The 26,536-nt window shown below is 40.6% G+C and overlaps 1 protein-coding gene across 1 annotated transcript in view; it reads left to right on the top strand.

The window, feature by feature from the left end:
• frmpd3 (FERM and PDZ domain containing 3) overlaps positions 1–26,536 on the top strand; it is a 112,525-nt gene that overhangs the window by 36,558 nt on the left and 49,431 nt on the right. The window contains exon 2 of the mRNA XM_050043090.1: positions 22,151–22,254. The gene's annotated coding sequence lies outside the window, so the exon portion shown is untranslated. The remainder of the gene's footprint in view (positions 1–22,150; positions 22,255–26,536) is intronic.

The following is a 26,536-nucleotide window of genomic DNA, read 5'->3' as shown; positions in this document are numbered from 1 at the left end:
GATCAAATATTACTCCGAGGTTTCTTACGGTAGTGCTAGAGGCCAGAGCAATGCCATCTAGAGAAACTATGTCATCAGATAAAGAGTCTCTGAGTTGTTTGGGGCCAAGAACAATAACTTCAGTTTTGTCTGAATTTAACATCAGGAAATTGGTGCTCATCCAAGTTTTTATGTCTTGTCAGTATGTGGGTTTATATGCAGCAACGACACTGTGCAGAGGCCTACGTCATGAAAAATTTGTTTTAGAAGAGCTTGGGAAAATGTAAATATTTCCACCAAAATTCTAATTTTCAGATTTGAATATATCAGGAATATCAATAGAAAGCTAAAGAATGATGTAAAAACCTAAAAATAAATAAATACATAAATATTTTTTATCTAAATTAAGACGTCAGATCAAGTAAAGTAAAGCAGGACCTTTATTCTTAATGCAGTATTTTTACATTGTACTTCTTCCACCACTGATTCATCTCATCACTGTCCTCTAATCAGGTCAAATAATAGTTCTTTTCTACTGAGTTTAATCCACGTGCATTTCAAATGCAAAAATAATCACATAAACCCACTACTCCATGTTATTTGCTGTGTAAAAATCACATTTATTTACATTGGACCCCCTCGAAAAGAGGATGGTTCATCTTCATCAGCTAACATAACTTTCAATCATGTCTGATTTTAGTAATTCTGATGTCTACGTTTCACAAAACATATACTTGCAGTACTGTATACACTAAACCTGTGATGATATAATACACATATCACATAATTAAAAGGCACACCACACAATCTATTTCTCCCACAGATTTATGTTCTTCAGGAGATTTCATGATGTCTTTATTTTAGCCAGTGGTCTCATATGTTAAAGTCGAGCATTTCAGCCCAGAAAACACATATCTGACAGCCAGAGATTTGCAGTCGCAACTGGGACCGTACAGAGGAAAAGGGCAACTTTGACGTATTGATGCAGAGTGGGGGCATGACCTGTTCTGCTGTCACTAATCAATGTTCACCTCAACCTTCAACATTTCCTTCAGAGAAGCATCCCCTGTGTGCCAACGCAATCTGACTGCCTTTCCACTCTCGCTGTGTGTGTGTCAAGATTGGAAATTTGTGACTGTGCTCTCTTGTGTTAGAACCAGAGGTGAGCTTCAGTGGGCCAATGCAGGAGCTTTTAATGATCTTGGTTTTATGGTGCTACGTAAAGCATGATGTTACAGATGCGTGACAAGAATGCTGAGGAGGCAAAAGAATATGGTGCACAGCCACCGCCTCCCCCAATCACAAAACCTCATGAGCTCCTCCCAGTTCCTTGCTGCACATTTATGGTTTCTGCTGAATGCGGGCTGTTTTGCATATTAGCCATCAACAGGGGACACTGCTATATATCATAGATCTGTTCAATGGTTTGAAACTAAATGAACGATAAAGGTAAAAACAAAAAAAAGACGATGCAAATTCAGGCCTCAGTTTATCGGGAAACCAACAGAGAAGGGTAAATGGATTTTAAATTAAAACTTTACAACTCAAGGATTAAAGTTTGGGTTCCTTATTATTACAAAAACATCATTTTCACCATGCTGCACTAGTTTAAAAGCGTTCCTTCTCAGTGTTAGACCACTCTACTGTTCACTTGAATATTAAATCAAGCTTTCCAACTAAGTTATGTTATTTGTAGTCAAGGGCATGGACACACAGTGCACCTGATGAGAAGAAACTTGTGCATGGTAACAGCCAGTCATTAAACATAAACAAACAGAGCTAATCTTCTAATTAAACCTCTGTTACATTGGCTGACTCTTAACCTACGCCACCGCTGCAGACAAAAACAGCCACAGCAGAGCGAGGATTAGAAGTTATCCTGTAGCTCCAGCGACAGGCTCCTTTCTTCACTTATCCTAATGGCCGGGCTCTCTCAGTACAAACCGTTTCATTTCAGATGGAGAGCTGCACTCTTTGAGTCATTAAGTCCTCTCAGTGCGTCAGCACATGAAGATCTCTTCAGAGTTATCAGTGAGGATACATCATCTTGTTGAATTGAGAACAATTTCCTGAAATGGAAAGCGAAGGCTTCTCGTTCTCATTACAGAGTAGTGACGGTCCTTGTATCATACCTCATTTACATAACTCTCTCTATATTTACTTGCTGTACTCTAGTTTATTTCATTTGCTTCAAAATAAAGGTGACCAGGGATATGTAAATGTTGTAAAGAGACTTCGTCGTGTCACCTTATTGTTGGGATTTTATTTTTAGTCTGACTCTGACTTTGTTTCCAGGTCTGTGTGAGTGATTCTGTTTTGTGGCACATTACCTGTGTTAGCAAGGTAAAATACGTAAACAAAAACTTTTATTTTCAGCAGTTAGGCTACTGAAAATAGATAATAATACATTTTGTAAATACTTTTGGCTATAAGAAGAAAAGAAAATATGATGAGCTGATTCTGGGGACATTACAGACTGCACCAGAGTTACTGAGGTGGACAGCCATGGCTACATTTGATATTTCATATATCTTCTGCATATGGCAAAGACCAACTTTATGACCCACTGCAAAAAATAAAGCCATTAAAGCCATCAAAACAATTAATCTCTTAAGGAAGGCTGAAATTAAATCTGTGATGTGAAAAAATAAAAGACCCTCCCCTTCTAACCTCTATTTAACACAAACTAAAAATCCCTAATTTTCTGACCTTTCTTTGCCCCCAAAATATTTTTGTACTGTCCCTCTTGACACTGACTGATGGCATCAAAAACAACGCACTCTTACACAATGAGTAACCCAGTAAGTGCGTCATCATGTTAGACAAGCCTATTTTTGTGCAGTGACTTTGTTTTCCTGCATGAGCGCAGTTTTCTGTGAAGCTTAAAGATCAGTCACGGTGGTCACATTGTCCGTGTAGACTGACCAAGCAGATAGGCTCAATCAAAAAGCATGTTTCGTAATGACACCATCAGAACAGGTTCCAGTATACCAGAATCCTTTCTGTGCATATTCAGTGTGCTCAACATTTAAAAAGGTCCTCAGATTGTGTTTGTGTGACCCTCTCTGTGTAATAGCTTTCTCTGGATGACTAGTAGGCTAGATGGCCTCCAGCTCTTCAGTGGGCCAAATCTGTTATGATGCAATGCTTTTACCACTCTCCCTTGAGACTTGACTTTTAAAGAGTTCAAAGCAGTGCCCTTTGAAGTGTAAAGTATTAAGTTCTAGTTTATGTTACAGAGCTACTCAAGATTACACTGTAGTGCTGTACAGTATGTCAGTGGACTCATGTTGCCAGCGTGCAGAGGGCCACCTGAATGCATAATTTATAAATATATGGGAGCACAGTCAGGTCAGTCTTAGTCCTGTGTCAGATGTCCTTGTTAGTTTTTTATTATATTTAATCCATACTCATCCTGTTTTCTCGTCCAGTTTAAGTTGACTAAAAGTCTGGGCATTTTATCTTAGTCAAAGAAAGCTGTACCTTTTTTTAAAGTCCCTTTAGTCAATGAGAGCAGTGGACATTTTAGTTGTTTTTAGTCATCAGATAATTTTGTACATTTCAGTCAGTCTGGTCTGGCCAACACCAAAAATTTTGTCACTTTAGTCAAAGTTATTTCACACAAAATGTTATGTTATTATCTGATGAAAAACACAGGTTGAATGATTTAAAAACGGGCCTGGAGCCAAATACGCTCTACAAACTTTGATAAAGCAATGGGAACTGTACAGAAAATAAGATGTTAAAGGAGAACTACACCCATTTTCAAAATACATTAGTGTTATTACTATGATCTAAGATAGTCCAAAAAAATATTAGTAAACATGAGCAACTCTCCCAAATCCAAAACCTAGAGTGCTGAAATTAAAGTTTGTGATGTCATAGGGTATAAAGTCTGGAGCTGCTCCATGGATAATGAACTGGAAAAGGTATTCTAGATGACACTGAGAGCACCCAGGCTAATGTTCTGAGTATATGGTGACTAGGCTCGGGTGGTGTCACGGTATTATAGTATACCAGGGTTTATAGAAATCCAGACGGTGTGATTTTCAATACGTCATAAATACACAGGTGCTCCTCTTTCAATTTCAGAAGTCAGTCTCCAATCTCTATTGATGTAACAGGCACCTGAGCTGAAAGACACCGCGACACCCAGTGGTGGAGAGTTAACGCCCAGGCCACACTGGCTGCGTGACCAGTGCATGTGCCTCACAGATTCTCTTGGGGTTTTTTGGCAGCAATTTGGCACACAGGACTGTAAACAGCCGGCCAGCAACAACAGAGAGGGACCATGTGGAAAAACAACATGTTTCCTACAGTGGGTTTATTTCAACCAAACTGGAGTCTGTGATTGTTTGAACAGTGGAGTAACTAACTGGACGACTAACAAGAGTAACCAAGATGGTTTTGGTGAGTTTTATTTTGTTTCTGTCAAGTTTTAATTAAGTGTGAGTTAATGAGGCAATTAAACCAGTCTTAGTTCTGTGACTGAGAGAAACGAGAATTCAAAGGTGCACAGTTTATTTCCCTGGTGAATAAGGAAAATAGATGTGAGAATATTACTTTTCTTTACATTTTGAGAGTTCCTATTTTATATTTATTAGTTTAAAAAAGCTAATAGAGCTTGTGGATGGCAGGAAAGTCGTCGGTCAGTAGGATGGGGGCAGGGGGTCGCCGCATACTTGTATTGTCATATACCGTACAACCCATTGTCAGGACAGTATGACTAATTACCGCGATACCACCCGAGCAGTGGCTACATTTTCTGTTTCAGAGCTGAAAACACTACAATAGAATAAAGTTCAGACATTCTGTGGGTCCACAAAATCAATCTCCCATTCATTGTCTATGGAGCAGCTCCAGACTTTATACCCTATGACATCACAAGTTTGAGACTTACTTCTCTGGTTTCTGGCTTTGAGAGAGAGTAGCTCATGTTCAAAAATATTGATTGAACTTTCCGAGGCTGAGGAAATAACATATTGGAATTCTGATTTTAGTTGGTGTTACCCTTTAAGTTACTCCGAGTCCTCCTGACTGTGCTCACTGTGCGCTGTCGGTGCAGTACTGATATAGAGGTGCAGCTCAGGACACGGGACGGCTGCTGCATCAAAAGAAGTCTATATTTTGTCTAAAGTGAGGTGTTAATAAAGATTTTATTTTCAAAGTACATTTTATTCTGGTCTTTTTCGCCAAAAACATTGCTTGTTGATATAATCATAATTTTTGTTGAATGACGTTAGTGCCGTCTCGTCATCGCCTCATCTTAGTCTTGGTAAAAAAGGTTGTTGCGAACATATTCAGTCATAGTTTTCGGTGACAAAATTAGCACTGATTCGAATACAGTAGGGGTCTAGACGTTCATGGGTTCAATCACCATCAATTATTAGTTCAGAGATACAACAAACAGGCTCTAGCTGATCCATGACACAGAGGAATCAACACAAAAAATACACCTACATATACAAACTCTCACCCCCACATGTACACTATGTTGTTGCTTCAGCGCAGACTTGTAAAGTTTATCTCATCCTACTCCTTTGCCTGTTTATGTGCCATCATACTCTATAAATACTCTGCAATTGACTTCTTCTCACCTCTGTAGCACCAGGACATCAGATCTTCAGCATTCTTATTTGGATATGTGCGGGTGTGACTTGAAATGTGAAGCGTACCAAAATCATGACGAGCTCTTGTCACTTCAGTCACTCTGTTGTGAGAGCAAAACACATCCTGTTTCCATTGTTTTGACATCTAGTGCATATTGTTCAGCAGAAAAATTATTTCAGGGGTGGCTGAACATTAACAAACAAAGCTTTCTGTGCAAACTAGGTATTATATATACCGCACATATACAATATTAGGTATGTTTGCTGTTTTCAGAAAATTAACTGATGAGGTTAAGTCAACGAAAAACTGCTATTTCTAACATATCTCTTGTTAAATCTATATACCAATAAGAGTTACCGAAGGATGTAAAGCTGCGTGTTAACTGATATGAACCGTGTAAATAGCCTGCAGCTCAATATCAGCCAAACTAAACTTTATTGTTGGCAGCACTCAGCGTAAGCGAATGAGTGAGTAACTCTATTTTGAAAATCAGGCAAAGGTTAAGTCGATTATTTGTAATCAAAAGTGTTTTTTGATCGCTCCAAATTATAATTGCAAATCACCAGCATTTGGATGTTTCTGTCTTGTACACCGCTGTGCTTTGTTGTAAGCCACAGCAAAGTACAGCGTGAATAATAGCCTTTTTCTCAGCACAGAGTATCTAAGTGGTGGTGGTGCGGGGGTGTATTTTGGGCAGTGTTTGACATTATAAGAGAAAAGGGGAGAGTGCAGTGAAAGACATGATTAGTCACAGGTGTTCTGGCTGCTGACGCAAACTCGTTATGCTGGTCGCCGGGTGCGTTCATGTAAAATAGGACATGTTCGACAGCTGAGAGGAGTGGGCTGCAAAGATACTATCATGTATGCACTTCTAGCAGTTATGTTTGGATTAAATATTTCGTAGAAAGTGCCTCTGGACTTTTCATTGGCGTTCATAAACGTGGAGAACGACTCTCTCCTCTATATTTAACTGTTGAAGTGTGTGCTCTGTATGAAACATCATTACAGCTGAGTGTGAAAGAACCGTGCCAGCTGGACAAAAACTACTTATAAAAGCAAAGCAAAGCCAGAGTCTCTTGTTTCTAAAAATCAATAAAAGCAATACCCTTACAATTGTTTTTATTGGACCTTGATTGATAATGGACTTTCCTAAAAGTAAACCCATTTAATAAAGTTGGCTTTTCTAAGTGCACAGCTACCATTCGCTCACTGTGAACAAGTAATGAGGAGCAATACAGCAAACAATACAACTGCAGTGTATATTAATTTTACTTGAGATGTAATGTTTTAGAAAGCGATTCATTTGTTCACAGTTTGGTTTTGTGACAGCGGGAGTGGGGAGCATTGTTGCGGTTTAATTATGTGTCTGGTTTATTGGTTTAATGGTTTATTTGTGGGATTAGGCTGTAAAATGGCAATATTCTCTTCGAAGTGCATCTTTAAGCAGTTTCGTGTGCTCTGTTTGATGTCGTTATAAGCTCTCAGATTTCCATTTTGTCAAGTATTTTCCCTGATGAAGGTTAAAAGACCAACAGCTTGGCTTTTTCATTAAATAAATGCATGGACCTTAGTGTGCAGAGTCTTTCCGTCTCAAGATTTAAAGGGGTACTCGAGCAATTTAGTATATCACTTCAATAAAGGTGGAGGAGCCACAAGAGACAGATTAAAAAAGAATGGTCAAAATCGAAGCAGCAGTTCCTGACTTTTAATGCCGAGTGTGGGTCAAGCTCAAAATACGCTAGATCCTAAAACCCCCAACTCAATAGTGTCTTTCATTAGACCCTCCCCACCGGCTAAATACTCAACTTCTGTCAAACCCCATACCTTCAAACCCACAACTCAGGCTTTCAGTTAAAAATCTTTAAGTCTTAAGCCTGAGCTGAGATAACCCTAAAGACATCATCGGGGTGTTTTCTTTTTCAGACTTTAGAAAGCTTCTCCAGCCACAAAAGGCACAACTCCAGGCTGAGTAGTGCTCCTCATAATGCGTAACCTGGACTCAGTAAAATCAGCGCCTCTTTAATCTGGCCTTCATGAACCTTAGCATTCAGTGTGATGAGGTGTCCAATGATTTATGTTTGTCAAATAAATACAATTCCATTGAATGATGATCTGAATTGTTGGGAACGTTCACGGAGATCTAACAGAAAAACACCCATATTATTCTTGTATCTTATATAATAAATATCACACAGTATAATCATTACATGGCATCAATAGTGTAATATACATAAGGTATAAATGGTTTACATTAATTCCTGATGGACTGTGCTCCTGTGCTGTATGCCGTGGTGGAAAAAGTGTTCCTAAAGTAACGGTTATGCTACTGTATTATTATATCAATGGATTATTATTATTGATGCATTAGTGTGTAAGCAGCATTTTGCTGTTACAGCTCATTGAGGTGGAGGTGGTCTATTTGAACTATTTTACAAACCAATGGGTAGTTTATTAACAATGTAGTGTGGTCATGAGTCATGACACTGGAATGTCTAACTTTAATAATATGCCATGAAAAACACTGATAGTCAATATCAATATCATCATATCGGGGGGAAAAAATGACATCAAGGGCACACGAGTTCAAAATTTGATTAAAAGATAACTTTAACAAGGCTATAACATGACACTGACAACTTTTCTTGTCTTGGTCAACAGCAGAATGACTGAAGTAAACATTAGCATTACAAGAGAACGAGAAAACGTAGCCGGTGTATCAATGATGCCGAAATTGAGTAGTGAAAGCATTTCAAATTTTCAGAATCAATATGTATCGATAAATCAATATTTTTGACAACATAACAATGTGTCATATTTTAGAAGATGATCATATGTTTTTTATGTATCATCTTGAGTAACAAATAACTGTAGCTGTTAAATCAATGTAGTGGAGTAAAGAGTACAATATTTTCTTCTGAAGTATAAAGTAGCCTGAAATGGAAATATTCAACTACAGTAATGTAAAATGTGTATTTAAGTAAATACACAGATTTTCTTTGGGTCAGAAGATATTCCAAACAGTGTTGGTGGTAACATGTTACGGTAATAGATTACCTTTTAGCAGTAACAAAGTAATATAACACATTACGAGCAGGATTTTGGGTAATATTATTATGACACTGACAGTGTCACGGAACTTGTTACTACCCCAAGTAAACTGTTTGTTTTCATTTTTCATTTATCCACACCGATTCACACCACTCCGCTTCCACCAGTGCACCAGCAGGAAAAAACCTCCCCTGAAGGTTGTTGTGTGTTGTCATGTCATTCATTATACACTACCATATAGAAGGGACCCAGTGATTGTGTGCATTATCATGTCCTGTGTGTTTCCATTCATATAGCCTACATACACCATATTCCATTCTGCTTTTGCGTCCTAAGGCTGCCTGAAAGCAGCAGGGATAAGGAGCTGGCCTCCGGTTTGTTTTTTCCTGGTCCGGTTACTATATGTTGGATGTTTCCATTCACATCCCATACAGCTGCAGAGCAATGCTGGCACACTGCGTTATGCATATTAACTCTTCTTCGTCTTCCAGCTACGGTGTATTACTTTGCACCTGTCATAGTGACTTACTCGCACACCATTCCTTTTGTCTACTGTGTTTCATATCATAGGCCTACAAATAACTGTCTATATCTCATAATTATCAGACTTTGATCCTCTGCCTGACCCTCCCTATGTCCAAGGCTATTAATGTGTTCTATATCATCATACTGTTATTAATATAAGCGGGGGATTTTAATACAAAGTCATAACCACTGCATGTGAATGCATGAATGGGTCAGACCTGCAGCACTGGATGTGATTTAACAGTGATAAACTGGAGCTTCTATGCTTTGATTACCTGCTGTGAAACAACATGACCTTCATCCATTTAAAATGCCTGTTAGACATCATTTTGGTGAAAGTAATGCAAAAGTAATGTAATAAGAAACTGATTCCTCTACACAGAGAGTAATATGGTGATGTAACCTATTACCTTCAAATGAAGGTAACTAGTAATTTAATATATTATAAATTTGCCCAACACTGATCATGAATGCCAAAAATGTTAGCACACTGGTTATTTATTTCAAATCTTAATGCAAGGAGGTTGAGATGGATTAAACTGCAGTGCTTTGTCTCACAATATCGTTTTGTTTGGAATTCAAAATATGTCTCAGGATACTAAAAGTGGATGTGAGATCTGATATTGTCTTCCAGATCTACAATTTAAAAAGCCAGAGCTTAAACCTCAAGCTTTTCTTTTTTTGTTTTTTGGCTGGGTTGTGTTTGGACACAAACAAGCACGAGAGGCTCTAAATCCCAAGGCCTGCGGGGGACAACGAGAAATACATTATTAATTCTCCCCACTTCAACTGAGCCTAACTTTTATTTCTTATAATCAAATAAACAAGCTGCTGTTGGCTGTGCAATCTTAAGTGTGCAAAGAACATCCTGCTGATTAGCCAGTGAAACAACAAGCTGATTTATAACACGTCATTTACTTTCCTTTGCAAGCATGTTTATTTGGACCCCCACACGTTGTTAGCTTGTTGTTAACTTACTCCATGATGTTATTATGAAGTTAGGTACACTGAGGGCCCAGCCGGAGCCAGCAATTATCTTGGTAATTTGGATAATTCCACTGACAAGCGAATATCAGGTGTCCCAAGACAGCAGCCAATTTTACCTTATCTCTGAGATGTGCGAGGAATTAGAAATTGGTAATCATCCAACAACCTCCCATCAGCATCACACACAGGCTCTCATACACACACACACACACACATTATTCTGAGGAAAGACAACATTAATTAGTTACCAACCTTCCTGTTCAATGTTCTCCTTTCGGCCCTCATCTCCCTCTGTATTCATTAGGTAATCATGTATGATTGTCCTGAGGTGTAAACACCAAGCTGCAAAGTAAATCATCATAATGAGCCTGGTAAGATCTGTGCAATTGGCCCTCAGGGGGAAAGAGTCTGTATAGCTTCTGTAGGTTACCAGCAAACACTATCAAAGTTATTCCTTACTAAAAGGCATTTAAAAGGCTACTGGAGCACATGGTATGAGGAGTAAATGGAATTTACATCCAGAGAAAGGGGGTGTCGCTGGAACAGTTTTTGATGTTGTTTTGACATTGTGAGGCTTGTGTAGAGCACCGGTGGTCCCAGAGGAGTAACATGTGGCACTGGGAGGGAGGGAGGGGGATGCCAAGGACGTTATATGTTTGACCTTATCTTGTCTGTGTGTTGCTGAGCAGGATATCTAATAACCATGTTAACAGATTTCAATCAAATTTGATGAAAGACTAGGACATTAGCCAAGAAACATGCAGCATTTGTCCATGTGTAAACCACTTTATGTTTTGGCTTAAAGCTCCTAAGCTGTGAGCCATGCACTCCTGTAGTCCTTGCTTAAATATAATTGAACATACTAATGTAGAGCTTTATTCTTAAATAATTTTACAGCCAATCTAACACCAAATAAATTGGGTAAATTATTGAGAGGAGACCCAAAAATAACATAACATTTGACAGCAAACAGTTGCCAAATCCTGTGGGTGTGGCCCATCTGACAAAAACTACCACGCAGCTTTTAACAGGCAGAGCAAGTGCAACCAAATTTAGATGACATATACACCAATCAGCCATACACTGATCATCTCTTTACATTATTGACTGTAAAAACAGAGGACGTAGCTACCGTGACATCACCCATTAGTTTGTGGACTCAGCCATCACCATCTTGTTTTTTTGGAGCCAGTAGTGACCATATTTGGGTGAGATGCTGAAGCTGTTCAGAAGCAAGGGGTGGATCTGACTGAGAAGCCGTGGACATGATTGGCAGACAGCCTGTCACTCAAAGTGGCCACGACCCTAATTATACGTAACTTTAAAGCCACAGTGTGTAGGACTTTCTCCCATCTAACGTTGAAATCATATATTGCATTCAAACGGATAGCGCACTGTAGCGCCTCACTGCTTCAAACGCTTATTGCAACAACGGTAGCCGCTGTGTACCAAAAAGCTATGATAACATTGATGAAACCATGTCATCCGATACTTCATAGAGTATTCATTCAGGCTCCTACACAGACACACGCGACGCGAGTTGACAAACCCCCTCCTCACCATGCTGGCTGTGTTTACAACGTAGGACTGTTGGGGCGGGTGTAAATCGAAACAAACCAATCACGTCCTGTCTTTTGACAACTGACAAGTGGCTCAACCTCACACACCTCGTCCCTCTCCTCGCATCACTGCGCTGCTAACAGCTGTTAGAGGCCAGCGCTGCTAACAGCAGCTAACAGCAAACAGCGCTGCTAACAGCTGTTAGCGACCAGCGTCGCTGTTAGCGCTGTTAGCGCTGTTAGCTGTGATTGCATTACCTTTCTCCTTCAGCAGCTTTTTCCACCTGGGAAAGGTTACTCATATGTTGACCCTCATTTTTTGAATTCACCGGTCAGATTGCCTTTTTGATTCCCTTTTGCGCTTTCTTGGCGACGAGGATTCTGTCTTCCATGATGCTGCATATGCATGATCCTGCATTATGCTCAAAGAGTGGGACCTTGTTTCAAATTTGCCGGGGTAGTAGCAAAGCGCCTCTTGCTCCTCTCCTTCGGCTTCTCAGTCACATAGCGCTGGCCTGGCTCTCAACAAAAACACTGAAGGCAGGGCTGTATGTCCCTTGCTGGCGGGTGTATTCTCAAGATGGCGAAACATCATGGAACCCCTCAGACGACTTACCACAATGTACAAACAAATCTGAAATTCTCCTTTTATGAGAATAAGTCAGATTATTGGTGGAGGTAATAGTGCACCAATGATGACATATTTATGAATGCAGACATCGATTTTTGCCAGTAAACAACTGAAAATGTTACACAATGTCCCTTTAATTCTTAATGAAATGTAAACTGGTCAGTTATATTAAAATTCACCCCCTGTACACTTGAAGGGGGACATTAGCTGTACAGATCAAAATCTTTTTTTTGTACCAGTTTGCTGTAAACATGTCTATTTCTGCTGTAAAGTTAGGCATTTCAACATAGACGTCTATGAGGATCAACTGTCCTCTGGAGCCGGCCTCAAGTGGCCATTCAAAGAACTGCAGTTTTTGGCCCATTCGTGTTGGCTTCATTTTTCAGCCCTGGAGGTTGCCACTCCTTCACAATGTAATGTTTTGCTGGAAAACCCTGGGTCCTGGCATCCATGTGCATAGTACTTGACACGCACCACCCGCCAAAATCATTACATTACTTGATCATTACAGATCAAGTACCCCCCTCATGGTAATGGCACTCTCTGGTGACAGTGGCCTCCTCGGCAGGATGATCCACTATACTGCACTGCAAAAAGTTCTCAGGAATGGCCAGCAAATCATGACTAAGAGCTCAAAGCATCAACCTGGCCTTCAAATTCCCCATATCCCAAATCCGTCTGTAGGACGTGTCCTTGTGGAACAAGTTCAATCCATGGAGGCCCCACCTGGCAGCCCACAGGACTCTACTACCTGCTGCCAGACACATAGGAAAACTTAAGAGGCTCAAAAAGACCCCAAGTTTGTGACCCGTGAACAGTCCATCAGTCATCAGCTAGTCACTAACCTCTGTTTATAGTTTGGTGCTAGGCAGGTAGTGTAGAGTGTTTGCTGAAAATAAAATGTCCGCTGCTTAAAAAAAAAAAAGTGAGAGTGAATCAACAGTTAAGTTGTGAGGCATGAAACCAAAACAATCAGCTTAAAGATGCTAAAATGCTAATAAGGAATGCAAAGTCACTTAATAATTCTGTTTGGGTTCATCACTGCAAGCACCACACATTAAACATAATCATAAAAATATGGATTAGTGCAGCTCTGAGTTTTATACAATTTGAAAATGTATAAAGTCTTACAAAACGCACAGCTACCATCTGCAAATCAGCATAACTGTCTTACACAGCGCATATTATGATGAGAGTCTAAATCTAGATTCAAATTTAACCTTTCAAAACAGTGTTACTACAAGAATAACAAATCAAGAGGATTGTAGGACTGAACTATGAGCGCCCAAAGTACTTTGTAATTTGTTGTAGTTTTCTGTATGCATGACCATGTCTTTGTTAAAATGTGCTTCATGGTAATTATCTGAGGTAATTGGTGTTTCATGTCACTAATATAAAGATGCTTTACAATGAACACATTTAAAACAAGGATCCACAAATTAATTTTATGCACTGCATTTAAAATGAGAATGACATATTCAGGAAGTTGTGCCATGTGCAAACTCTAAAATGGTTCAGCAATTACTATACTGTCACGCTAAAACAACTAAATAAATTTCAGTGATGTGAGCTGCTTTACGTTTTGCTCATTACTCCATTATTTATGCGTCACACTGCTAACGCAGTACTTTCCACCGGCAAGTGCTGCTCTATTGCATGCATATTCACAAATGAAGTCCTCTCTCTCTCTCTCTCTCTCTCTCTCTCTCATCCAATTTCCAAAGACACTTGTGGTGCCTGCAGACCTGTCAACCTCTCACTCCCACAGCGAGCGAAAACTGGCTGCAGAGAACAACCCCTGGGGACTAACTATCTTAATTAGCAAGTATTCCTTTTTCCAAAGTGAAGCGTGCCACAGCAGAGGGCACCGTGAGAAAAGGCCAACCCGCAGCTTTCCATTAAAAGCTTAACCGGGTTAGGAGCCAGCGAGAACATCAAACAGCGGGGTGATCAGACACATAACACACAAATCAATGTGTATTGTACACGTGAGAGCGCACGCATACTGTACGAATGTGTGTGCTGGTGTGCACAGGCACATACACATACAGTCCGAACGCACAGGCTTGTATTAAATTGAAACCATTTATGCTTGAAAAACAGCTGGGCCACTGAGATATCACTGAGTCTGGACACTTCAGCAGGTTTATTATGGATATCCAAATTCAAATAGCTTTCACTTCTCTCCCTTCACATGCATCCAACAGTTCCATCGACCACAGCCATGTGTTATCTATAGCAAAAGAAAAACCCAAAGCACCTGCTCTTATAACCACAGAGCCTTTGAAGGCATTAGGATGCATATTGACAACACAGGACCCCAGGCAATTACTGGCCTTATCTTCCTGCCTGACAAACAGTCCGCTTCATTATGGGCTTTTAGCTGACACCTTACCTCAGCCTTCTCCATTGAATCATCACTGCTAATGCAGAAAATGAAATGGCTAAGAGGTTTGTTAAATATATCAGAATTGTTTAACCATAATTTTCCTTCTTGATAGTCCTTTTAAAGCTTCCATTAGTGAGTGGATGCAGTGAATGACAATTGAAGAAAGGACTTGAGGGGATGCAGAGGAGGAGGAATATGTAATGCACAAACTTCTGAAGGAAAGCAGGGAGGATGGGGGGGTTGAAATTATTTTAAGCATATGACAATTACTAGAAATAAATTGGACTCTTCTTCCAGTGTGTGAAAATAAACAAATAGCAAATATAACAGTTTTAGTTAGTCACTGATTGATTTATTTATCTCTTTGTGGCAGGAAAAATTCCTGCGTATACAGAGGGCCAAAATTCCAGAGGGGCTAGTTTCAGCAGCAGGCCGTACTAATTGACAGCTAATGCACTGCTTTTCTTGATTAAATAAAAACTCAAATGGTGCTTTTTAATGTTTGACTATAAATGTTTAGGTTTAATGAGGACCCTTTTAAATGAGTGTGCCTTTTTTCACCTCAGAGTGCCCCTCATGGGTGATTGCACGTCCTCAAGTTGCACTCAAAGTGTCTGCCTTTGTAAGTAAGAGCAACTGAAGGACGAGTCCACACCAAAATATAGAAAATTCAGAAATGCACTACACTTTAAAGCTTGCGTGTAGAAGGCTTGTTCCTGGAGCGTGGTGCTCACCCATCTGGGTGTCGTAGAGATAACAGTGTAGCCTAACTCTCCGGATGGCTTCCACCGAAAAACACTCAGTGGTGCGGTTCAGACATGCTCATGATGCCGAAACATCTCCACCAGACAGTTGCTGTCCATGTGCTGAAACACATTTATCAGAGAGATGCTGTCCATGGTGCTGAAACACATCAACCAGACGGTTTGCTGTCGACAGTGCTGTGCACCTGGGGTTTGTTTTTGTGTGTGCCTCTATTGTGTCCACTGTATCCGTCTAATGTCAACCAATGACTAAACATTTTGGTCTGACCTTAACAATCCATCCCAGTGCTCATTTAGCAGACTGAGTTTTTCCTATTTTCTTCTTTTTGGTTACAAATTAAGGCCCAGGCCGATGAGCTAATGAGCTCTAATTACTGATGACGGCTAATTCTATATGCCATGAGACATCTCATGATGTTACCATAGTAACACAGTGGGTGCTAGCCTTGTGGGTGTAGTGTTGATATATGAATGTTGTGTGCAATATGCTATCCATTAATTAAAAATGACAAAGCTGCAAATGTTCAGAGATAACAGTAGGCTCCTGGCTTTGGGCTTTACCATGTTGCCCAAACCCTGAGTTGACTTTGTTTGAGTGTAAAGGTTAAAACGGACAGCGGGGTATTTTTGTAGATACAGTAAGCATCAGGTGTGTGTGACATGATCAGACTTCTAAGAGAGCACAGAGTCCAAGCTGTGTTTGCCATGGCCACAGAAATAACCTCAGCGGACAGGTGTGAAGGAGAAGGCAGGGAAGAGGAGGTGCAGACAGACACTGTTTGCACAGGACAAATAAGAGGCGTTACAATGTGTGTCCCAGGAGAGGGGTGGGGGGGGAGGCTGAGAGGGGAAAGAATGCAGAGAGGCTTCTGCCAGAGAATAATCTGGATGAAATGGACAAAGGGTCAGGCTCTGTTTACTGAAAATATATGTTGGGTGATGGATGAATGAGAAAGGAGATTCAGTTTAAAGTAAGGGGAGATGAGTGACTGGGGAAAAAAGAGAGGATTAGCATCATTTACTTTAGTGGAAGAAATTGCGGAAAGGGGGATGGGATGAAGGGACAGAAAGATGAGGAGCCTTCAGAACATTAGTATATGGATAAATTCATGTCACCAGGTGGTGACAGGTTCTGACTGTCTGGGTGTTTCCACATATAGTCCTTTTAAAACAAACCGAACTCAGTCCTCTTAAAGTGCACCAAAAAGTGGACCAACAGAAAAGGGACTTTTTGTGTTCACATTGCCAGTTCATTTAAAAGAGGACTCAGTTTTCTTTCTGGTCACACTGTAGCCTGTATATAATATATATTGACTTACTTTTGCTTTTACTTTGACGTGGCACTGCAGGGTAGTTATGAAGCCCCTCGCTTTCAGATCAACTTAAAATTGGAGGCAACCTTAGTGTGTCGGTGTGCTGTAGACTGTTGCCATTGGATGCGTTCTACATTCCACATCTGGAGACATGCAGTATCTTCCATGGACCAAACTACTCCTCGTCCTGCGTCCTTGCAAGCGTTAGAAGCCGACATGGTTTTGCCTGTTTTTTTAAACATCCCAGTGCAGCAGCATGTGATCTAGAGGGCTAAATACAAAGGCAAAGAGCAAAGTGAACCTGGAGCACTTTGTGTTCACAAGGCACAGGTTAAGAGAACCACACCGCAGACTTGAAGCGAACCATGGAGTACGGTTCGCTTCAGAGTCCGTTTAGAGGGCTGAAAAGCATGAAAACACCCTCTGACTATCAGAATTCAGCACAGCAAAGCACAAGCTAACCTGGATTACTTAGATGAACCTGAAACTAATTACAGTTCACTTAAGTCAAAGCAAATGTCATTTTAGAAGACAAAAACATCACAGCAACAAAGAGATCCATCGGGGCCGTCAAAGAAAAGGCCCAAACAATAAAGTTAAAACGTATGTGGCTTTGGAGATTGTGTGGAGTGTGCAAACACGCTTATAATAAAGACTCTTCTCTTAGGTCAACATCCTGTGGAAGTTGTTTACTTCTTCAAGCTGGATTCATTCCCTCTCCTTTTATAGTTTTTCTCACATCTGGCTTTGCATTTGCTCTGAAAATTTGATGTCTTCAGGAACAAACAAACACATTGGGTAGAAAAGTCAAGACGATCTATGCAGGAGTTCATCTTAAAGTATTAAAATCTATGCGCTGGCCCCTGATCCCAGAGCTTAACCCTTAACTTGAACACCTCTAACAAGGCCAATACCACTTCAATTGTTACAATTAAACTTCTTGTTGACGTGTGTATCTAAGCACATGTGCTGCAACCCACAGCATAGGGGATTATTTAAGTAATTACTTGTCAATGAAAGTCAGCAGCTTGTATGCTTGAGCGATGGAGTGGTCGCCTGTTTTCCAATAATGAACATGTGTTCTTTTCAGCCACAGCCTTCGGCAAATACAATGTAATAGACTTTTCTAGACCATGCCAGTAATGCCATTCATGATGCAACCGGAATGACTGATGAATGTGAGGCAGGTAAAAACTGTGACGATGACATTATAATGAGGACCGACGAGCTAAAAAGGAAAGAAAATATAAAGGGGCACGTCGATACTGAAACCTGTAATGTGTCGGAATTTCCATATGATGCAATCAAGCTTTAAATGTTTCAGCTCAGTGTTGCAGCAAAGTTATAGTTCAGTAGTCAGGAGTTTTCTGTGCGTCAGAGTGTCTGACTCTTTCCAGCGTCAATATGGTGCCATAAAAATACAAAATAAAAAAGCAGCCTTTCTATATTTTTAAGACTTCTAAACTATTCCAAATGCAAATCTTACTTTGAAACGACTGTCCCGTATTTTTACATAGTAATTTTTATTCTTGATATTTTTTCTCTGACTCACTCTGTCTTCCATTCGCGCCTTGAATCACTATCTGCGGATTAGTAAATGTCACTTGGTGTAAATACATAAATGGCGAGATGTCAATGATGTATTAAAATTTCCACAGATGTGTGAATTGTTACCCCTTGCGTACAGCATTTGTACATGTTCTGTCCACTCTTTTGTCCAGCTCTCTGTTGTGTAAGTGCTCTTTTGACACCTGCAGCTAAAAAAAGCCTCAGTGTCTCCGAACAAACACATCCTCTCTGCTGTCCGCAGCGGTTAGAGAGTCTAGCTTGGTGCTACGCTATAAGAAGTCAGTCCCTGCTATGTGCAAGCTAATGAAACATTTAGACATACTATAACAGGAAGCACCACTGGGCTTTGTTGGTGCTAATTAATATCCTCCTACTTTTATGTCAGATCTGATTCTTATCTTGGATTCTACATTCAACGTGTAAAAGGAATCCTCCTGGGTCAGTTGTAAGAAGCAGTGGGAGACTGTTATGTACGAGTTCTTCAGGTTTCAGCGAGGCTCCCGTCTCATTGTGCCTCCCGCGACCAAAGCTGCAGGCAGTCTGCCTTTGAAACGTACCATTTGTGCAATTATGAAATGAATGTGGATGTTTTTGAGCCCATTAAAACTGGAACACTGTGCTCAACAGGAGCAGAGTATTTCAGTCTGTCTGTATTTAGAAAAGTGTGATGAAATATTAAATTAGGGCATGCTTCAGTGATTAGAGTGTCATTAGTTAGCTCAATATCATATCATGAGATGTACACTTTACAACACACACTTCTGCAACAGACACATAATTAAGAACAAGAGGAAATATATCAAATGAACATGCAAACATGCAATGAGTGCTAAAGGTGGGTAAACAAAAATAGATGTACTACCACTAGTGCAGGGACATAATGTTTCTGTCACTATGGACACCAGCTTTCATCTTCAGCATAAAGAAACAAGAAATTTCAACCCTTAAAAGGACACCATTACTTCCAAGCTGCAGCTACAACCTGAAAAGAGTCGAGAAGAAGGCCCACACACCGCAGACTAACTTATTATCTTACTCCTACTCACAGAAACAGACATGCAGCAACATGAATGAACAGGGTCACACAGACCACGAACGCAGGAAACCAAAGCTAAAATTGATCTGTAAGAATCTGAACTTGTGAAATAATGATAACACGGGAGTTAAACATTACTTTATGATGAGAATGACTCACCTACAGTAACTGGGCATAGCTTGAAAGATAGCTAGTAACACTATGGTGCGGTGTTTTTATGAGTGGGCTGTCGTTTTGTTGCTCACATGCATGCACTGGTCACATGTAAGAACACACTTAACACGGTGCACATTCCTGCCAGAGGTTTAACATTATTTCACCTGTCAGGGTGGGAGTAATGTGCCAACAAAGGCAGAGAGTGAACAGGGGCTCCTGCAGCTTAAGGCAAGTTAGATAGACTTTAAAAGACTTTTTTTAATACCGCTTGGAATTAAACTTAAAACCAATTATACAATAGCTGAAACTGAAGGGAAAAAAACATTAACTGACATATTTTGGAGTCTGGGAACATTGCACGGCACAGCTCTTAGACTTCCTCATTTGACTTGAATGATTGGTTTTTCACCACCTTGTTCAGACACCACAGTATCTCCATATACTATACAGGCATATATCTGAGTGTTGTTCTAAGACCTGTTGCTGCTGATCCTGGTGCTGGTATTGCAAATGGTGGTGGAGGCATGGCAGAGGCAAGGGTTGAGCAGAACTGGGAAATACATGGTGGTTGTTGGCGATTTTGGTTGAGCAGAACTGGGAAATACATGGTGGTTGTTGGCGATTTTTAGAAATGGTTTATAAAAGGTTGCCAAATTTTGTAAAATCTATCCTCTTGTTTTATCAGAGGAAATTTAATTTTCTCTCGTTCCAGGTGCTTCATCACATCGTTCATTAGATTTGAATGTGCTGGTGCAGTTCTCTGTTTCCAGTTAAGTAGGCTCAATCTGCGTGCCAGAAGGCTGACAAATAACACCATGAGGTGCTCCACACTATTCTTTACAGTGTTAGAGTCTATGATTCCTAAAACTGCCAGTCAGTAGGTCTTTGTATAATTCTTGATACGGTCTGAGAAATATTGCTCCAGTAGTTTGATATCCTCGGGCAGCTCCAAAATATCATGAGCCAATGACGCTGGTGCAGGCCCACAGTTGTCACATGAAGGATCTACTTTGGGAAATAATGAGATCAGCGTAGCCTTTTAAGATTATTTAAGGATCCTCGGGAACCCTGCTGTAAACACAAAACTGTATTCAACATATGTATTATGGATTGGTAAGTAATGCAGAATCTAAACAACAATGGAGCTCCTCAGGGCACCTTTAAGGTTGTCCAAATAAATGTAAATGGTTCAATTGTAGCATATTGCTACCTTTTGTTAGTGCATTCCACCACCAATTGTTGATGTGCTTTACCTGTAAACGCACAAACAACATCCTTCCTGGACAGTATAGTAATCAAGTGGTAATGCAACAAATGTGTGCACTGACAGACTGATGGAATGAATGCAGTCTGGTTATTGAGGTTGTTAATGAGTATGTTCTGCTGAGTCAAAGTCACCTGTGCAACAGTGAAAATAGGAGGCACATAAGAGAGTTTCAAAGAAAGGTGGTACACTTAGTGGATGAGGTTCAGTGTGGTTACAGTTGCATTAAAGATATAATAGCAGGCAGACACTCTGTGCCAAAACAAATGAGAGATCAATAACGTAATGCACTGATGCCCTGACACCAATCTGTGCCCGCAGTGTAAAAATCGTTGTGAACATTTAAAGGGTCAAGCACAAAGGTTCTGGTTTTTCATGTCCTTTAATAATGTAGAAGAGTGTTTGAAAAAACAACGACTTTCAACCATGAAAGTATGCAAACAGGCTGATAAACATCAAGTGAGTTATCCAAGTGAGGGTCAGCTCCCTCATCTCAAAGTTTGCTTGTGATCTCATTTCTAATTAGAGCAATCCTATATGTCAAAAAATATGAAGTCGTTAGCAAGGGAGAGCCATCATTACAGACTGCAGCTGCGCCGAATAGAAAACTCAGCATTCTGCCTCGTAAAAATCCGCGAGTTTGACTGCTCAGGGTGCACATATATAATTTGTTTATTAGTTTATTACCATTCCATGCAAAACAGACTTCATGCGTAGTCATTTACACTCTCATTTTAATGCGCTATAAACTACAGCACTGGGTTTTTGCATTGTTAGCAATCAAATTAAAAGAGCGTGAAACAAGGTGGAGTTTAAAATGCTGATATTACATTATCGAGGTGCCGCAATATGAACAGACGCAGCTCAAACATCCACCTGTGAAACTGAATTTTAGCAAAACAGCTGTCTTATGCAGATGTGACCTTAAGATTTTTAACTGTAGAGGTGTGTGGTGGATAAATCGTGTATAGCTCTGCAGGACATGGATGCAAAGAACAATGATACCACTGGGGAAACTCTGGTAACTAATGGATTTAAGAATGAGTCTTATAAATTAATGAATATCTAAACTAAATAACACCCTTGTGCCCACTTCACCCACCCACACACTATCACTCTTAACAGTATTTAAATACAGTATGTCTCACAGTTTTAACATATAAATATATTATTCGAGACAAACGGTGTATATTATTTTGCATTTTTGCTTAATATTGTTTTTTATCTGTCACACAACACTGAGGCTGAGCATCTACTCGTTATTATTTAGCATCCACTGTGACCAGCATTCAACTTCAACTCTTTTGTGTCTCTCAACAGGGACACACACCACCGACCAGACGCTTGTGTGTGTGTGTGAGTGCATGTGGGAGACCCCTGCTTAAACAAAGAACCTCCTGTCGACCAGTCAGCATTCAGAGATCGTAAGTACACTTTTTACCTTCCATTTTCTCCGAGGTTTTCACAAAGCCAAGGCTGCACATGGTCCCCAAAGGATCCCCATGTTAATATCACACTGTGAGATCATTTATGTGGTTAAAAAAAAAAAAAAAAAAAAAAAAAAAGCTAAATCCAATTCAAAGCCATAAGGACGATTAGACGGGACATGAATCATACGAATGAAGATTTCAAACTCCTTCCATTTCAGTCTGATCTAACAAAAGGATATAAAACCTAATCTTACAAGGATTAAATGATAAATCCTTTATCAATGGGAGCCATAGGCAAAAGCTATACACTTAAATTGTGCTTAAATGCATAACCTCTTTCTCGCTGACTGATCATTCTGCTTTAATAGGCCATTTAAAATAAGTCACGCATAATTATTCCCAGCACTTTACCCCCTAACCTTCTCACTCACTCTCCCTTTCTCAAGAAACATAACTTATATCCAGTTAGAGGTTACGAACTCTTGGTGGGAAGCTCCTGTTGTCATGATATTGCAGTGAAGGTGTGCTCACACACGCAGCAGCGCTTTGTGCATGTGCGCGTGTGTGTGTGTGCCCTCTGCAGCTTTTGCTCACATCTGCAATTCTGCATTGATTCCATGCCAGTGAGCAGAGAGCTGATGCAGAGTGGTGGGCTCTCTGTTATAGCCAGGTACATCAGCCAATGGCTATTGCCATAACAGGATGTGTGAGAGGGAGTTTTATAATGCTGCGGAGTAAATGACTGCAGTCAATACAGCAATCAAATCTGCTGCAGTCACAAGCAATTGTGTGGAAATGTGCTGTTTATATGTAATTAATATGCTTTTATAATTTTCTTTCTTTGTTGTAGAATTAGGTATAATTGAGCATTGTTTCTTCAATGTATTAAACACAGGGTGCTAAATACTATTTAGTAAAAAGGAAATACTAGTCAACAATTGGATGCTTTCCTTAATTAGCATATGAAAGACATTGTTCACAAACATCAAAAACATGTTGTTTATCCCCACAGCGTTTCGGGATTACAATCAACTCACAGGCCCACTTATTCTCAGAGTTGGCCACTTACGCTTGTTAGGACCCCCTCTATGCCGAATCTCTGCCGCATATTTCATCACCTTGCTTTTCAACTTATCAACATGGGTCAGTAACCGGGTAAAACTAAAATTAAAAAAGTCTGCTGTGCTTCCTGTATTTGAGCTGAGAGTGGGAAACATGCTGAGCTGGTATTTACAACATCTTTGGGAGATGTTAACATTGTAAACGTGCTATCAGGACAGAGCATTCAGATTCCCAGTGGCTGGATTTCTGTGAAAATGTGTCATTTATTTCGGCTGCTGAATTAGTTATATGTCCTACATAGACTGTAGCTTTCAAGCATTCCAAACTGCTAATTTTAATAATTACTTCACAACATGACTTACAGTTTACAGCCACACTAACAGCCCTGTGAGGCTGTGCTCAGACACAGCAGTGCTTTCAGTTGACTGCTCACGTCGGCATGTTCACATGACAACACTGACATGCTGATGTTTAGCAGGTGTAACGTTTACCATGTTAACCATCTTAGTTTAATTTGATAATTAGCAATAAACATAAAATATGGCTGACTGGCATTCGTTTTGCAGGTACTCTATGACAATCCATCCAATATCTATTGAGCTGGACCAAAGGTGTGGACCAATAGACTGGCTAACAGACCAATGTGCCCCTAGAATGGCTTCAACGTTTAATTTAAAGGGACAGCCCACCCCATAATCAGAAATCTGTATTTTTCCTCTTACCCGTAGTGCTGTGTATCAGTCTAGATTGTTTTAGTGTGAGTTGCAGAGTGTTGGAGATATCGGCTGTAGAGATATCGGCCGTCTCTCTAATATAATGGAACTAGATGGCACTCGGCTTGTGGTGCTCTAATTGCCTAACAAATACATTTGAAAAACTCAACAGTAATGTCTCTTTACAGAAATCATGACCTGGTTACTCAAGATAATCCACAGACCTCGTCGTGAGCCGTTTTAAGTGGGGACTATTTTCTTTCAACCAAACAAAGGAAGCATGCATCTACCTCTAGCTCACCTAGCACCACTGAGCTAGCTAATGTTACAGCTCAGCCAAGGAGGACGCCGCTGTCACAACCATGAGCCTAACATCCATAAGTAGATGCACGCTTCCTTCAGTTTTGTGATGTAAACATTAATGGCGTCCTCCACCGCTGAGCTTTCACGTTAGCTAGCTCTGTGGCGCTAGGTGAGCTAGCAGTAGATGCACGCTTCCTTCTGCGTGGTGAGTTCGGTAGAAATTAAATAGCTCCTATATGACACTGCTCACAACAATGTCTGTGGATTATCTTGAGTAACCAGGTCATGATTTCTGGAGAGAGACATTGCTGCTGAGTTTTTTAAAGTGTATTTTTGGGCACTTTGAGCACCACAAGCTGAGTGCCATCTAGTTCCAATATATTCAACAGAAGGCATACATCTCAGTGGCCAATACCTCCAGCACCCAGCAACTCACGGCAAAACAATCTAGACTGATAAAAGGCACTACAAGTTGAAGGAAAAATACATATTTTTGATTTGGGGGTGAACTGTCCCTTTACATAAGAAACAAACACAGAGACTTTTCCCTCCAGCTCCATAGCTGCATATTGTTGCATCCCACAAAGAAAGTGCCATTCCTAAATATCTCAGCGCCGCTGGAGAAGAGAGGGCAGCGTTCTTTACCATTTCACAGAGATTTGAGCAAACTGTGCTGAGTGGAGGAGGCCACAGCGGACGGGGTGTACCGGGGATAGACAACATAGATGCTGTAAAAGAAAAAATAAGTCCTCTGTGATCTGCCAGGGGGAATATAAACAGCTACTCAAGCATATGGAAGGCGTTGCTATCACAGGCAGGGAGAGGGGAGTTTGTTTTTCACCTGCGTTCTACCCGAGTAGTATGCATGTGATGCTTCTAAAAATGTCTATGTGATTTAATGATCTCTGTATGCGTGTGAATGCATCCTGGTGATAAAGGATAGCTCAGACTGACAGATCAGGTAGTGATTAAGACTGAGGTACAGATAAGCCACTGTTACATCATCAGAAACACTTCACAGACACCTAATCATATGCAAATGTGGCTAAGCTGGAATTTATTGGACTCTTACCTTACACTTTCTGCATCTATTTTCTTCTTAAACGATTCATAGTCTGATACTGCTCCTGGGACAAATGGATACGCAGACACTAAACAGGACTCCATAGAGACACTGAATTATTTGAATCACCCAGAGACGAGCTAGAGACCAGCTCAGAGGCTGTACATTTTCCAAAGATAGATGCACTTTAATACACTGAAGCTGGCGAGGAACATTGAGTCACAGTCTCAAACAGCAATCCCCTCCGGTTAAGAGGTCTCTTTTGCTTTGTTACTGATACGGGAGCTGACCTGATTCAATGGCTGTATTGATCAAATTGATTAAATAACAGTCTGGCGTTCGACTTTATACCGCCGAGATCTCACTATCTGAGGAGCCGAGCTCTGCTGCAGGACCCCAATGCATTTCCCTGCTGCACCGACTACAGACACCCTGTTCAAAGTTGTTAGAGCCGACATCAGTCAGACAGCCCCATCAAAGGCCAGTCTGGGTATCCTAGTGGGGAGCATTTACCAGTTCAATACCAGCAGGCTGATCCTCAACCTCTGCTAGATTCCTCTTATCTAGACACCGTGACCCCTTGTCTCGCTTCATCCCTGACCCTCTGCGCCTCTCCCGCACTCACCATTTACTTATTCTTCAACTACTCCACCTCTACTTCTCCCTCCCTCAGTTTCTGGTATACAGTGGATACAACTTGTTTTTCTTTCTCACGCTCCTTGTAGCTGAATATTCTGTGACGGTGAGCTTACAGCAGCCATCAAACATGGAGGATTTTCTTATCTCTGGCCCCTTGAGTGGAGAGGCTCTGAGGCCCCTTGCATGTCTTTCTTCTCCTGTTCAGATAGAGCGATGCCAGCTACTTGCGGGGCGCTAACACAGCTGAGCTCGTGCCAACATGTTGATATCAAGAACTGCGGTAAATATTGAGGCAGAGATTGCTGCTGCTAATCACCGCTGGCAAAACTGTGAAACTGCAATCAGTCGATCACAGGTATGACGGTCTCTTTTTTTTTTTTTGAAAAGCCGACTGAATTTAGGCCAGGTCTTCTTCTGTAATCCTTTTCTTGATCTCAGTGGGATCTCCACGCTCAGATAAGGCAGGATGTGCGTGAGGATGCTGCTTACCCGTGTG

The sequence above is a fragment of the Epinephelus moara genome, chromosome 4 (assembly GCF_006386435.1).
Source record: "Epinephelus moara isolate mb chromosome 4, YSFRI_EMoa_1.0, whole genome shotgun sequence".
NCBI classification, from domain to species: Eukaryota; Metazoa; Chordata; class Actinopteri; order Perciformes; family Serranidae; genus Epinephelus; species Epinephelus moara.
The sequence above is the reverse complement of the archived record's forward strand: the minus strand, read 5'-3'. Positions and strand labels throughout refer to the sequence as shown.